General features: G+C 47.0%; 1 protein-coding gene and 1 pseudogene across 3 annotated transcripts in view; both read right to left on the reverse strand.

Annotated features, from left to right (window-relative positions):
• FAM168B (family with sequence similarity 168 member B) overlaps window positions 1-14,093 on the reverse strand; it is a 194,678-nt gene that overhangs the window by 143,068 nt on the left and 37,517 nt on the right. The window lies entirely within an intron of this gene.
• On the reverse strand, window positions 2,901-3,019 carry LOC134911935 (5S ribosomal RNA; annotated as a pseudogene).

The following is a 14,093-nucleotide window of genomic DNA, read 5'->3' on the forward strand; positions in this document are numbered from 1 at the left end:
GATACCTGAAAAACCGTGACTACAATTTCTTCATTAAGGTGGAATTTAGACACTACCTTAGGAAGATACCCAGACCTAGCTCTGAGAACTGCTTTATCTGGATTAAAAAAAAACAGAAAAAGAATAGGACAGCGCTCCTAAATCTGACACTCTTCTAGCTGATGCCATAGTCAGTAGAAAGAGAACTTTAGCCGTCAACCATTTAAAAACCACTTTATTAAGTGGTTCAAACGGAGCAACTTGAAGGGCTTTGAGGACTAGACTTAAGTCCCAAGGCACTGTAGGAGTAACAAAAGGAGGTTGAATGCGCAGCATTCCCTGGAAAAAGTACGCACATCATGTAAATTGGCAATTTTCTTTTAGAACCCTACAGTCAATGCTGATACTTGTACTCTCAAGGAAGCCACCTTCAAACCCTTATCCATTCCCGCCTGAAAGAAATCTAAGACCCTGGAAACTTGGAACAATTTCGGGTCCATATTTCTTTCACTGCACCATGAATATAAGCCTACCATATTTGGTGATAAATGCGAGCCGAGGAGGGTTTCCTCGCTCTGAGCATTGTTTGAATTACCTGTAGTGTAATCCTCTTGACTTCAGGATAGAGGTTTCAAGAGCTACGCTGTTGACTATAGTCGATCCAGATGCCTGTGATAACAAGGACCCTGCATTAGTACATCTGGACGTTGAGGGAGCAGAAGTGGAGCGTCCATCGACATTCTCTACAGATCTGTGTACCAATGCCTTCTGGGCCAAGCCGGAGATATTAGAATCACGGCACCCTTTGCTTTTTTCATTTTCCTCACCATCCTGGTCGCAGGATGATCGGAGGAAATAGATAAGCCAGATGAAAATCCCAATTTCACTGACAAGGCGTCCACAAATATCGCTCCCGGATCCATTGTTCTTGCCCCGTATGCGGGTACTTTGTTGTTCAGGCGGGACGCCATGCGATCTCTCTGGCAATCCCCACTTCTCTACCAGTCTGAAAGACCTCCGGGTGTAGAGCCCATTCACTTGCTTGAATGGCGTGTTGACTGAGAAAGTCCGCTTCCCAGTTTAGGACTCCCGGAACGAATACTGTGGACAATGCTGGAAAATGGAGTTCTGCCCACTTTAATATGCGACTTACCTCCTTCATTGCTGTTTGGCTGTGCATTTCTCCCTGATGGTTGAGGTACGCCCCTGCCGTTAAATTGTTGGAGCGGATTTAGACTGGTTTTACTTGAAGAGTGTCCTTTTCCTGAATCATTGCCATGTATATGGCCCGAAGTTCTAACAGATTTATTGGCAGGCAACTTTCTTCTGTGGTCCACTGTCCCTGGAACCATAATCTTCCGGACACCGTTTAGCAGCCCTGAAGACTGGCATCTGTTGTCAGGATTCCCCATCTGATATCAAAAAGGTTCTCCCTTTGTCTAGATGGGATGTCTGTAGCCACCAGGCTGATGACTTTCTTACCTTGTGTGAAAGTACCATAGTCTGTTTCTTTATTGTCTGATGTATTTCATTTCATCTGGCCAGAATCAGATGCTGCTGAGGTCTTGAGTGGAATTGTTCATACTCCACCATGTCGATTGTTGACACTATCAAACCCATCAGTCGCATAGCTGCGTGGATTGATATTGTTTGACTGTGTAACAACTCCTGAGTACTTGACTGTACCTTGGCTATCTTGTTCCGAGGTAATCAGGTTTTCTGCAGACTTGAATTCAGTACAGCCCCACAGTGAGTCATCCATTGTGATGGAACCAGAGATGACTTTGTCCAATTTATGAACCACCTGTGCCTCTGCAGACAAGTCAGTCCGTTGGAGATGGCACAGAAGCTTTTCCTGTGATTGTGCCAGGATAAAAAAGGTGATCGAGGTATGGCAATTTTCTTATCCCCTTCTTGCAGAGATAAGCTGCCATAATCATCATCATTTTGGTACATACTCTGGGGGCTGTGGCTAACCCAAAGGGTAAAGTCAGGAACTGAAAATGTTGCTGGAGAATGGTGAACCTTGAAATAACACTGATGGAACAGTGCTATAGGAACCTGTAGGTAAGCATCCTGACTATCCAGGGATACCATGTAATCTCCTGGCTCCATGTAAAAACTATGGAGCGCAACGTCTCCACGTGAACCGTGGTACCCAAACTTATCTGTTTAGGATTTTGAGAATGGGGTGAAAAGATTTTTCTGAACCCAAACCCGGTTGAAGTAAAAACCCCTGTCCCTATTGTGTAGGGGTTACTGGAATGACTATTCCGGACAAAAGCAATTTCTGAACTGCTTCTTGCAAACCCCTGTCCTTCGCCTCTACCCGAGACAGACTGGAACAAAAGAGCCTTCGAGGAGGACGCTTCTAGAAGGTAAACCATAACCTAGAGATACCGCTTCTTGCGCCCAGGCATCTGTTTGTAGACTGCTACCAGATCTGTGCAAACTGAAGAAGTTGGCCACCTATCCTTTTGAGGTCCCCCAGAAGGAGGCCCGCACCATCATGCTGATGGCTTATCTTCTGGTTTGGAAGCTGGCCCTCTGGTTGCCTTTGCTTCTTAGCCTTACCAAACTTATTGTATTGGGGCTGTTACGTTTCTTTATGACCGACAAGGCCGAAACCGGACCCCTAGGTTTGGGGTTATATGTGGAAGGAAACGTGACCTTCTTGGAGTCTGTTTCTGACTCCAGAATATCTGTTAACTCTTTCCCAAACAGAAACTTTCAGCCAAAGGCAAGGTTTCCAGAACCTACTTTGATTCTGAATCAGCTTTCCATGTATGTAAGCAAAACTGCTCTGCAAGCAGCTATTGTTAATGCTGATGCCCTAGAACATTAGTGTCCATATGAGCTATATGGGATTCTTGCTCTCTTGCAGGTGCTGAAAACCGGTCTTCCAGTACCTCAGCCCAGTGTACCTACAGCACCTGGTATTCCAAGGTGGTCTCCTATCCAAGAACTAACCAGGCACAACACTGCTTAGCTTCCAAGATCTAGTGAGATTGGGCCTATCCAGTGTGGTGTGGCTGTAGATTGCAAGGTGAAGTCATGGCTGGCCTTATGACTGCCCCAGACAGAGACAATATGGTTTTCAGAAACCATCCCTCTTCTGACATTGATGGCAAAGGCCATATAGATTTTCGCACTATCAATGATATGCGTATCTACTTTAGGAGGCACTTCCTATTTTTAAACAGTCCCCAGCTGGAAAAGGATATTTGGAATCCCATTTACTGGGAACCTATATTCCTTATTGGGTATAGCCCAAACCTTTTCCATGATTTTCATCAGCTGCTGGGGTCCCCCCCATGAGGAGGCCCTATTTTTTGGGGACGTTTAAACATAGGTACCTTATTTTTAACACAGGCTCTGCTGATCCTCTGAGGACAGAAAGACCTTTACTGCTCTCATTAATTCAGCTATATTTCTTGAGCTGATACTCTACTTCAACATACAAAGAACAGGTAGAGGGTATGTAGAGCTTTCATCGTCTGATGAATCATCATGTGTAGCCTGTGCAGTTGATGATTTAGTTACACTCATTTTATTAGCTAGTTTTATTGGAGAAGCTGTTGGCGATACCATAAGTAGAGAGCTGCATGTATGGGTTAATAGTGAACCCTATTCCTGGTATTGACGCTGTAGGAATTAACCTTTCAGCTATACTGGACAAGGTCTGTGCAAACATCGCCCAAGGGGGATCTATCTGTACTTGACGTAGATCAGGGATCTGCCTTGTACTATGCTGAACAGCAAACCATTTTACACAAACCATCCTGTACCAGATGAGAGAGGATAACACAGTTTTTGCAAGACAACATGATAAGAGTGTTGGTGTTACTGTAAGTGTACCCTCGTCACCTTTGCCGCTCTTAGACAAGATAAATAATAAGGTCTTACAGTGTACTACACAATTTGTGACTGTAACCACTTTATCGTTCTAAAGTGATATCAATCTGACCCTTACCCATGCACCCGCATTGAGGATCAGAAGACCAACTGACAAACATATATAAAAGTCAGCAATCACACTAGCAGTCAGTCACGTATATTAGTCACATGAGCACATAATCAACTACGAACACATTTTAAAGTATGTAGGAGTACATATTACTGAAGTCTGTTTTATACAGATCTTAACGTATTCAGACACAATGCAAAGAAAACCACAGTAATGTACATAGACTCATATGCAATAGGCACTTAAATTTAACTATTCATACTGACAAAAGTAGATAGAAATTTAGTGCTGTATAACCCATATACTCAGTCGAGTGGGAGACAGGGAGACTCACCTCACTTCCAAGATCGATTAATACGTTAGCGAACGCTAAGTGGATCCAGACGCTACTAGTGTACACCTCCGCTCCGGGAAGTTTTAGTGAACACAGACGCACTGTGCATACAGACGCACCGGCCATACAGACTCCTGTATTGTGACTGGGTCTCCTTGCGGTAGCGCTTAGTGAACACAAGCGCAGCGGCCTATGCTGCGACAGAGACCCCTTGTGGTAGCATCTGAGACGAAAGTGAGGCAACAGTTCATAGCGGGAGACTCGCGGAAACTGGTCATGAACTGAGGGGAGGGGCGACCAGGAGAGTGTCTAACTCCCCATCGCTGACATTAACCCTAGGGACCGCAGCCAAATACTATTCCTGGTGCCTTATGATCCCTAAGGCCTAGCGCTGGAGCACCCGTGGTGGCGGTGGAGCGTCAGCTACTGTTTGGTAGTCTCCTTGCAATACAGTGCGGCTGTGTCCGTATTCCCCAACTACGGGGAACCGATGCCTTACCTTCTCCCCATGCTCCGGCCACAGCCTGGAAATGTCTGCTGGACCTGCTAGTATATCCGATACAGACGCCCGCCGAGACAGCACTGTACACATGGGTAAGCGTTGTTGCGACCCAGCGGAGAGTTGTTGTAGCGACTTTCCAATATGCGTATAAGACGCTGTTAAGAAAGATCGCTCAAAATCATAGTAAGACTGTAATAATAAAAATAAGAATTTACTTACCGATAATTCTATTTCTCATAGTCCGTAGTGGATGCTGGGGACTCCGTAAGGACCATGGGGAATAGCGGCTCCGCAGGAGACTGGGCACATCTAAAGAAAGCTTTAGGACTATCTGGTGTGCACTGGCTCCTCCCCCTATGACCCTCCTCCAAGCCTCAGTTAGGATACTGTGCCCGGACGAGCGTACACAATAAGGAAGGATTTTGAATCCCAGGTAAGACTCATACCAGCCACACCAATCACACCGTACAACTTGTGATCTGAACCCAGTTAACAGCATGATAACAGAGGAGCCTCTAGAAAAGATGGCTCACTACAGCAATAACCCGATTTTTTTTGGTAACAATAACTATGTACCAGTATTGCAGACAATCGGCACTTGGGATGGGCGCCCAGCATCCACTACGGACTATGAGAAATAGAATTATCGGTAAGTAAATTCTTATTTTCTCTAACGTCCTAAGTGGATGCTGGGGACTCCGTAAGGACCATGGGGATTATACCAAAGCTCCCAAACGGGCGGGAGAGTGCGGATGACTCTGCAGCACCAAATGAGAGAACTCCAGGTCCTCCTCAGCCAGGATATCAATTTTGTAGAATTTTACAAATGTATTTGCTCCTGACCAAGTAGCTGCTCGGCAAAGTTGTAAAGCAGAGAACCCTCGGGCAGCCGCCCAAAATGAGGCCACCTTCCTTGTGGAGTGGGCATTTACAGATTTTTGGCTGTGGCAGGCCTGCCACAGAATGTGCAAGCTGAATTGTACTACAAATCCAACGAGCAATAGTCTGCTTAGAAGCAGGAGCACCCAGCTTGTTGGGTGCATACAGGATAAACAGCGAGTCAGATTTCCTGACTCCAGCCGTCCTGGAAACATATATTTTCAGGGCCCTGACAACGTCTAGCAACTTGGAGTCCTCCAAGTCCCTAGTAGCCGCAGGCACCACAAATAGGTTGGTTCAAGTGAACGCTGAAACCACCTTAGGGAGAAAACTGAGGACGAGTCCTCAATTCCACCCTGTCCGAATGGAAAATCAGATAAGGGCTTTTTCAGGATAAAGCCGCCAATTCTGACACGCGCCTGGCCCAGGCCAGGGCCAACAGCATGACCACTTTCCATGTGAGATATTTTAACTCCACAGATTTAAGTGGTTCAAACCAATGTGACTTTTGGAACCCAAAACTACATTGAGATCCCAAAGTGCCACTGGAGGCACAAAAGGAGGCTGTATAAGCAGTACCCCTTTTACAAACGTCTGAACTTCAGGGACTGAAGCTAGTTCTTTTTGGAAGAAAATTGACAGGGCCGAAATTTGAACCTTAATGGACCCCAATTTCAGGCCCATAGACACTCCTGTTTGCAGGAAATGTAGGAATCGACCCAGTTGAATTTCCTCCGTCGGGCCTTACTGGCCTCGCACCACGCAACATATTTTCGCCAATTGCGGTGATAATGTTTTTGCGGTTACATCCTTCCTGGCTTTGATCAGGATAGGGATGACTTCATCCGGAATGCCTTTTTTCCTTCAGGATCCGGCGTTCAACCGCCATGCCGTCAAACGCAGCCGCGGTAAGTCTTGGAACAGACAGGGTCCTTGCTGGAGCAGGTCCCTTCTTAGAGGTAGAGGCCACGGATCCTCCGTGAGCATCTCTTGAAGTTCCGGTTACCAAGTCCTTCTTGGCCAATCCGGAGCCACGAATATAGTGCTTACTCCTCTCCATCTTATCAATCTCAGTACCTTGGGTATGAGAGGCAGAGGAGGGAACACATACCCTGACTGGTACACCCACGGTGTTACCAGAGCGTCTACAGCTATTGCCTGAGGGTCCCTGGACCTGGCGCAATACCTGTCGAGTTTTTCCCAACGGTTTATAATCATGTGGAAGACTTCTGGATGAAGTCCCCACTCTCCCGGGTGGAGGTCGTGCTGAGGAAGTCTGCTTCCCAGTTGTCCACTCCCGGAATGAATACTGCCGACAGTGCTATCACATGATTTTCCGCCCAGCGAAGAATCCTTGCAGCTTCTGCCATTGCCCTCCTGCTTCTTGTGCCACCCTGTCTGTTTACGTGGGTGACTGCCGTGATGTTGTCCGACTGGATCAACACCGGCTGACCTTGAAGCAGAGGTCTTGCTAAGCTTAGAGCATTGTAAATGTCCCTTAGCTTCAGGATATTTATGTGAAGTGATGTCTCCAGGCTTGACCATAAGCCCTGGATATTCCTTCCCTGTGTGACTGCTCCCCAGCCTCGCAGGCTGGCATCCGTGGTCACCAGGACCCAGTCCTGAATGCCGAATCTGCGGCCCTCTAGAAAATGAGCACTCTGCAACCACCACAGGAGGGACACCCTTGTCCTTGGTGACAGGGTTATCCACTGATGCATCTAAAGATGCGACCCGGACCATTTGTCCAGCAGGTCCCACTGGAAAGTTCTTGCGTGGAATCTGCCGAATGGGATTGCTTCGTAGGAAGCCACCATTTTACCCAGAACCCTTGTGCATTGATGCACTGAGACTTGGCTCGGTTTTAGGAGGTTCCTGACTAGCTCGGATAACTCCCTGGCTTTCTCCTCCGGGAGAAACACTTTTTTCTGGACTGTGTCCAGGATCATCCCTAGGAACAGAAGACAAGTCGTCGAACCAGCTGCGATTTTGGAATATTGAGAATCCAATCGTGCTGCCGCAACACTACCTGAGATAGTGCTACACCGACCTCCAACTGTTCCCTGGATCTTACCCTTATCAGGGAATTGTCCAAGTAAGGGATAATTAAAATTCACTTCCTTCGAAGGAATATCATCATTTCGGCCATTACCTTGGTAAAGACCCGGGGTGCCGTGGACCATCCATACGGCAGCGTCTGAACTGATAGTGACAGTTCTGTACCATAAACCTGAGGTACCCTTGGTGTGAAGGGTAAATTTTGACATGAAGGTAAGCATCCTTGATGTCCCGAGACATCATGTAGTCCCCTTCTTCCAGGTTCGCAATCACTGCTCTGAGTGACTCAATCTTGAATTTGAACCTCTGTATGTAAGTGTTCAAAGATTTTAGATTTAGAATCGGTCTCACCGAGCCGTCCGGCTTCGGTACCACAACAGTGTGGAATAATACCCCGTTCCCTGTTGCAGGAGGGGTATCTTGATTATCACCTGCTGGGAATACAGCTTGTGAATGGCTTCCAAAACTGTCTCCCTGTCAGAAGGAGACATCGGTAAAGCCGACTTTAGGAAACGGCGAGGGGGAGACGTCTCGAATTCTAATTTGTACCCCTGAGATATCACCTGAAGGATCCAGGGGTCTACTTGCGAGTGAGCCCACTGCGCGCTGAAATTCATTGAGACGGGCCCCCCACCGTGCCTGATTCTGCTTGTAAAGCCCCAGCGTATACTGAGGGCTTGGCAGAGGCGGGAGAGGGTTTCTGTTCCTGGGAACTGGCTGATTTCTGCAGCCTTTTTCCTCTCCCTCTGTCACGGGGCAGAAATGAGGAACCTTTTGCCCGCTTGTCCACGAAAAGACTGCGCCTGATAATACGGGGTCTTCTCATGTTGAGAGGTGACCTGGGGTACAAACGTGGATTTCCCAGCTGTTGCCGTGGCCACCAGGTCTGAAAGACCGACCCCAAATAACTCCTCCCCTTAATAAGGCAATACTTCCAAATGCCGTTTGGAATACGCAGCACCTGACCACTGACGTGTCCATAACCCTCTACTGGTAGAAATGGACAACGCACTTAGACTTGATGCCAGTCGGCAAATATTCCGCTGTGCATCACGCATATATAGAAATGCATCTTTTAAATGCTCTATAGGCAAAAATATACTGTCCCTATCTAGGGTATCAATATTTTCAGTCAGGGAATCCGACCACGCCACCCCAGCACTGCACATCCAGGCTGAGGCGATTGCTGGTCGCAGTATAACACCAGTATGTGTGTAAATACATTTTAGGATACCCTCCTGCTTTCTATCAGCAGGATCCTTAAGGGCGGCCATCTCAGGAGAGGGTAGAGCCCTTACAAGCGTGTGAGCGCTTTATCCACCCTAGGGGGTGTTTCCCAACGCACCCTAACCTCTGGCGGGAAAGGATATAATGCCAATAACATTTCAGAAATGATCAGTTGTTATCGGGGGAAAACCACGCATCATCACACACCTCATTTAATTTCTCAGATTCAGGAAAACTACAGGTAGTTTTTTCCTCACTGAACATAATACCCCTTTTTGGTGGTACTCGTATCATCAGAAATGTGTAAAACATTTTTCATTGCCTCAATCATGTAACGTGTGGCCCTACTGGAAGTCACATTTGTCTCTTCACCGTCGACACTGGAGTCAATATCCGTGTCGGCGTCTATATCTGCCATCTGAGGTAACGGGCGCTTTAGAGCCCCTGACGGCCTATGAGACGTCTGGACAGGCACAAGCTGAGTAGCCGGCTGTCTCATGTCAACCACTGTCTTTTATACAGAGCTGACATCCTTCCAACAGTTCATCCACTCAGGTGTCGACCCCCTAGGGGGTGACATCACTATTACAGGCAATCTGCTCCGTCTCCACATCATTTTTCTCCTCATACATGTCGACACAAAAGTACCGACATACAGCACACACACAGGGAATGCTCTGATAGAGGACAGGACCCCACTAGCCCTTTGGGGAGACAGAGGGAGAGTTTGCCAGCACACACCAGAGCGCTATATATATATATACACAGGGATAACCTTATATAAGTGTTTTTCCCCTTAAAGCTGCTGTATAGTTAATACTGCGCCTAATTAGTGCCCCCTCTCTTTTTTAACCCTTTCTGTAGTGTAGTGACTGCAGGGGAGAGCCAGGGAGCTTCCAAATGGCGCCAGTGTGCTGAGGAGATAGGCTCCGCCCCCTTATCGGCGGCTTTATCTCCCGTTATTCTATGTATTCTGGCAGGGGTTAAATGCATCCATATAGCCCAGGAGCTATATGTGATGCATTTTTTTGCCATCCAAGGTGTTTTTATTGCGTCTCAGGGTGCCCCCCCCCAGCGCCCTGCACCCTCAGTGACCGGAGTGTGAAGTGTGCTGAGAGCAATGGCGCACAGCTGCAGTGCTGTGCGCTACCTTGTTGAAGACTGGACGTCTTCTGCCGCCGATTTTCCGGACCTCTTCTGCCTTCTGGCTCTGTAAGGGGGCCGGCGGCGCGGCTCTGGGACCCATCCAAGCTGGGCCTGTGATCGTCCCTCTGCAGCTAATGTCCAGTAGCCTAAGAAGCCCAATCCACTCTGCACGCAGGTGAGTTCGCTTCTTCTCCCCTTAGTCCCTCGATGCAGTGAGCCTGTTGCCAGCAGGTCTCACTGAAAATAAAAAAACCTAAACTAAAACTTTCACTAAGAAGCTCAGGAGAGCCCCTAGTGTGCACCCTTCTCGTTCGGGCACAGAGATCTAACTGAGGCTTGGAGGAGGGTCATAGGGGGAGGAGCCAGTGCACACCAGATAGTCCTAAAGCTTTCTTTAGATGTGCCCAGTCTCCTGCGGAGCCGCTATTCCCCATGGTCCTTACGGAGTCCCCAGCATCCACTTAGGACGTTAGAGAAATAAGAAAGCTTAGGGCTGCCATAGAACAGCAGCCCTCTGACCATGATCCGGCTCCTGCAGCACCAAAAAACTAATTGCCTGAGCCAGTGGGTGGGGATATATGGATGGGCCCATTGCATCCTGGGAGGCCTGAAAGCTTGTGATCATTTGGTACCAATCCGCTGTCGCTCCATCATATCCCATTGTTATCCCGTGGATAACCTGTGGACCCTGCCGGAAAAACAGTGAACTAAAGATAATCGCCATTCAAGAACAAGTTCAACTTTAAAATGTAACAAGGGATCCTAGCACGTAACGGAATACTACCACAGCATAATGGAATAAAAACACTATACTGAATTAAATAAAAAAGACGACGTACAGAAGCATGCTTATGATCATTTACAATTAACTGGGTTTTTTTTTTTTTTTTTACTTCTTACTACTGCACGTTACATCTGCCCCACCTACAGTACAACATGGTTTTGTCCAATTGCTACATTTTTTGGTTTGCTACCAAACCTGAATGAACCCCTTAGTATGTATATTAATGTACTAGGTACACAGGAGTTTTCACTTATTATTTGTAGTAAAGGAATTGGTGATTAAGCATAACAATGCACTCATAACAGATCTGTCTTGTGTATTTTTTTTTCTCAATAACGCTACTTTTTCCTAACGTTGCATTGGAGAGGGGGGGGGGGGGGGGGGAGAGAAGAGGAGGACATTCAATTAGACACAGCCAATTACCAAATGTGTGTGTGAGTGTGGGGGGGAGGTGGAAGAGTGGTAGCCTTGGTCTTTAATGCCTGGGACTATTCAATTACAGCTCTTTGTCACTCAATAAATTACCCCTTTAACAGGTATTAACAGTTCCAGGAGCTTGTCCGGGATTCTATGGGGTATATGCAATTGCGGTCGAATTCCCGAAAATGTCGAAAAACGGGACATTTTCGCCAAAAAAAAAAAAAAAAAAATTCGACAATGCAATTCAGTACTTTTCGCCAAAAAAAACGGACTTTCCAAATTCGACATTTCTGCAATGGTACAAATGCGGCAATTCGACAAAAGTATATTCAATTGAAGACTGTAAATTCAACAACAGTGCTTTTAGTCAGTAAATTCATCATTTTCAATCCGCCACACTTTGCTGGTGGAATCTAATAATTTTTTTTAAAAACATGGGTTTTTTTTGTGTTTTTTTCATTGGTAATAGCATATCTATTTATATTAGAAGGGATTAGGTACTTGGTTTGTCTATTTTGGAGGCACAAGAATTATTTATATATTTTGAAAAATATTTTTTTTATTTTTTATTTTTTTAATCGAATGGTAAAAATCTGGAAAAAAAAAAAAATGCGTGGGGTCCCCCCTCCTAAGCATAACCAGCCTCGGGCTCTTCGAGCCGGTCCCGATTCTAAAAATCCGGGGGAAAAACTGACATAGGATCCCCCGTATTTTTAAAACCAGCACCGGGCTCTGTGCCTGGTGCAAAAAATACGGGGGACAAAAAGCGTAGGGGTCCTCCGTTTTTTTTACACCAGCATCGGGCTCCACTAGCTGGGTAGATAATGCCACAGCCGGGGGTCACTTTTATACAGCGCCCTGCGGCCATGGCATTAAATACGCAACTAGTCACCCCTGGCCGGGGTACCCTGGAGGAGTGGGAACCCCTTCAATCAAGGGGTCCCCCCCTCCAGCCACCCAAGGGCCAGGGGTGAAGCCCGAGGCTGTCCCCCCCATCCAAGGGCTGCGGATGGGGGGCTGATAGCCTTTTGAAAAATGAAAGAATATTGTTTTTTCCAGTAGTACTACAAGTCCCAGCAAGCCTCCCCCGCAAGCTGGTACTTTGAGAACCACAAGTACCAGCATGCGGGAGAAAAACGGGCCCGCTGGTACCTGTAGTTCTACTAAAAAAAAATATCCGAAATAAAAACAGGACACGCACACCATGAGAGTAAAAATAAGATTTTACTTACCGATAAATCTATTTCTCGTAGTCCGTAGTGGATGCTGGGACTCCGTCAGGACCATGGGGATTAGCGGCTCCGCAGGAGACAGGGCACAAAAATAAAGCTTTAGGATCAGGTGGTGTGCACTGGCTCCTCCCCCTATGACCCTCCTCCAAGCCTCAGTTAGGATACTGTGCCCGGACGAGCGTACACAAAAAGGAAGGATTTTGAATCCCGGGTAAGACTCATACCAGCCACACCAATCACACTGTACAACCTGTGATCTGAACCCAGTTAACAGTATGACAAAACGTAGGAGCCTCTGAACAGACGGCTCACAACAATAACAACACGATTTTTTTGTAACAATAACTATGTACAAGTATTGCAGACAATCCGCACTTGGGATGGGCGCCCAGCATCCACTACGGACTACGAGAAATAGATTTATCGGTAAGTAAAATCTTATTTTCTCTGACGTCCTAGTGGATGCTGGGACTCCGTCAGGACCATGGGGATTATACCAAAGCTCCCAAACGGGCGGGAGAGTGCGGATGACTCTGCAGCACCGAATGAGAGAACTCCAGGTCCTCTTTAGCCAGGGTATCAAATTTGTAGAATTTTACAAACGTGTTCTCCACCGACCACGTAGCTGCTCGGCAGAGTTGTAATGCAGAGACCCCTCGGGCAGCCGCCCAGGATGAGCCCACCTTCCTTGTGGAATGGGCCTTGACAGATTTAGGCTGTGGCAGGCCTGCCACAGAATGTGCAAGTTGAATTGTGCTACAAATCCAACGAGCAATCGTCTGCTTAGAAGCAGGAGCACCCAGCTTGTTGGGTGCATACAGTATAAACAGCGAGTCAGATTTTCTGACTCCGGCCGTCCTTGAAATATATATTTTCAATGCCCTGACAATGTCCAGCAACTTGGAATCCTCCAAATCGCTAGTAGCCCCAGGCACCACAATAGGTTGGTTCAGGTGAAACGCTGACACCACCTTAGGCAGAAACTGAGGACGCGTCCGCAGTTCTGCCCTGTCCGAATGGAAAATCAGATATGGGCTTTTATACGATAAAGCCGCCAATTCTGATACTCTCCTGGCTGAAACCAGGGCCAGTAGCATGGTTACTTTCCATGTAAGATATTTCAAATCCACCGATTTGAGTGGCTCAAACCAATGGGATTTGAGAAAATCCAAAACTACATTAAGGTCCCACGGAGCCACTGGGGGCACAACCGGGGGCTGTATATGTAGTACTCCTTTTACAAAAGTCTGGACTTCAGGAACTGAAGCCAATTTTTTCTGGAAGAAAATCGACAGGGCCGAAATTTGAACCTTAATGGACCCCAATTTGAGTCCCATAGACAATCCTGTTTGCAGGAAATGTAGGAATCGACCCAGTTGAAATTCCTCCGTGGTGGCCTTCCTGGCCTCACACCACGCAACATATTTTCTCCAAATGCGGTGATAATGTTGTGCAGTCACCTCCTCCCTGGCTTTTACCAGCGTAGGGATGACCTCTTCCGGAATGCCTTTTTCCCTTAGAATTCGGCGTTCAACCGCCATGCCGTTAAAAACAGCCGCGGTAAG

Source organism: Pseudophryne corroboree, chromosome 4 (genome assembly GCF_028390025.1).
Source record: "Pseudophryne corroboree isolate aPseCor3 chromosome 4, aPseCor3.hap2, whole genome shotgun sequence".
Classification (NCBI taxonomy): domain Eukaryota; kingdom Metazoa; phylum Chordata; class Amphibia; order Anura; family Myobatrachidae; genus Pseudophryne; species Pseudophryne corroboree.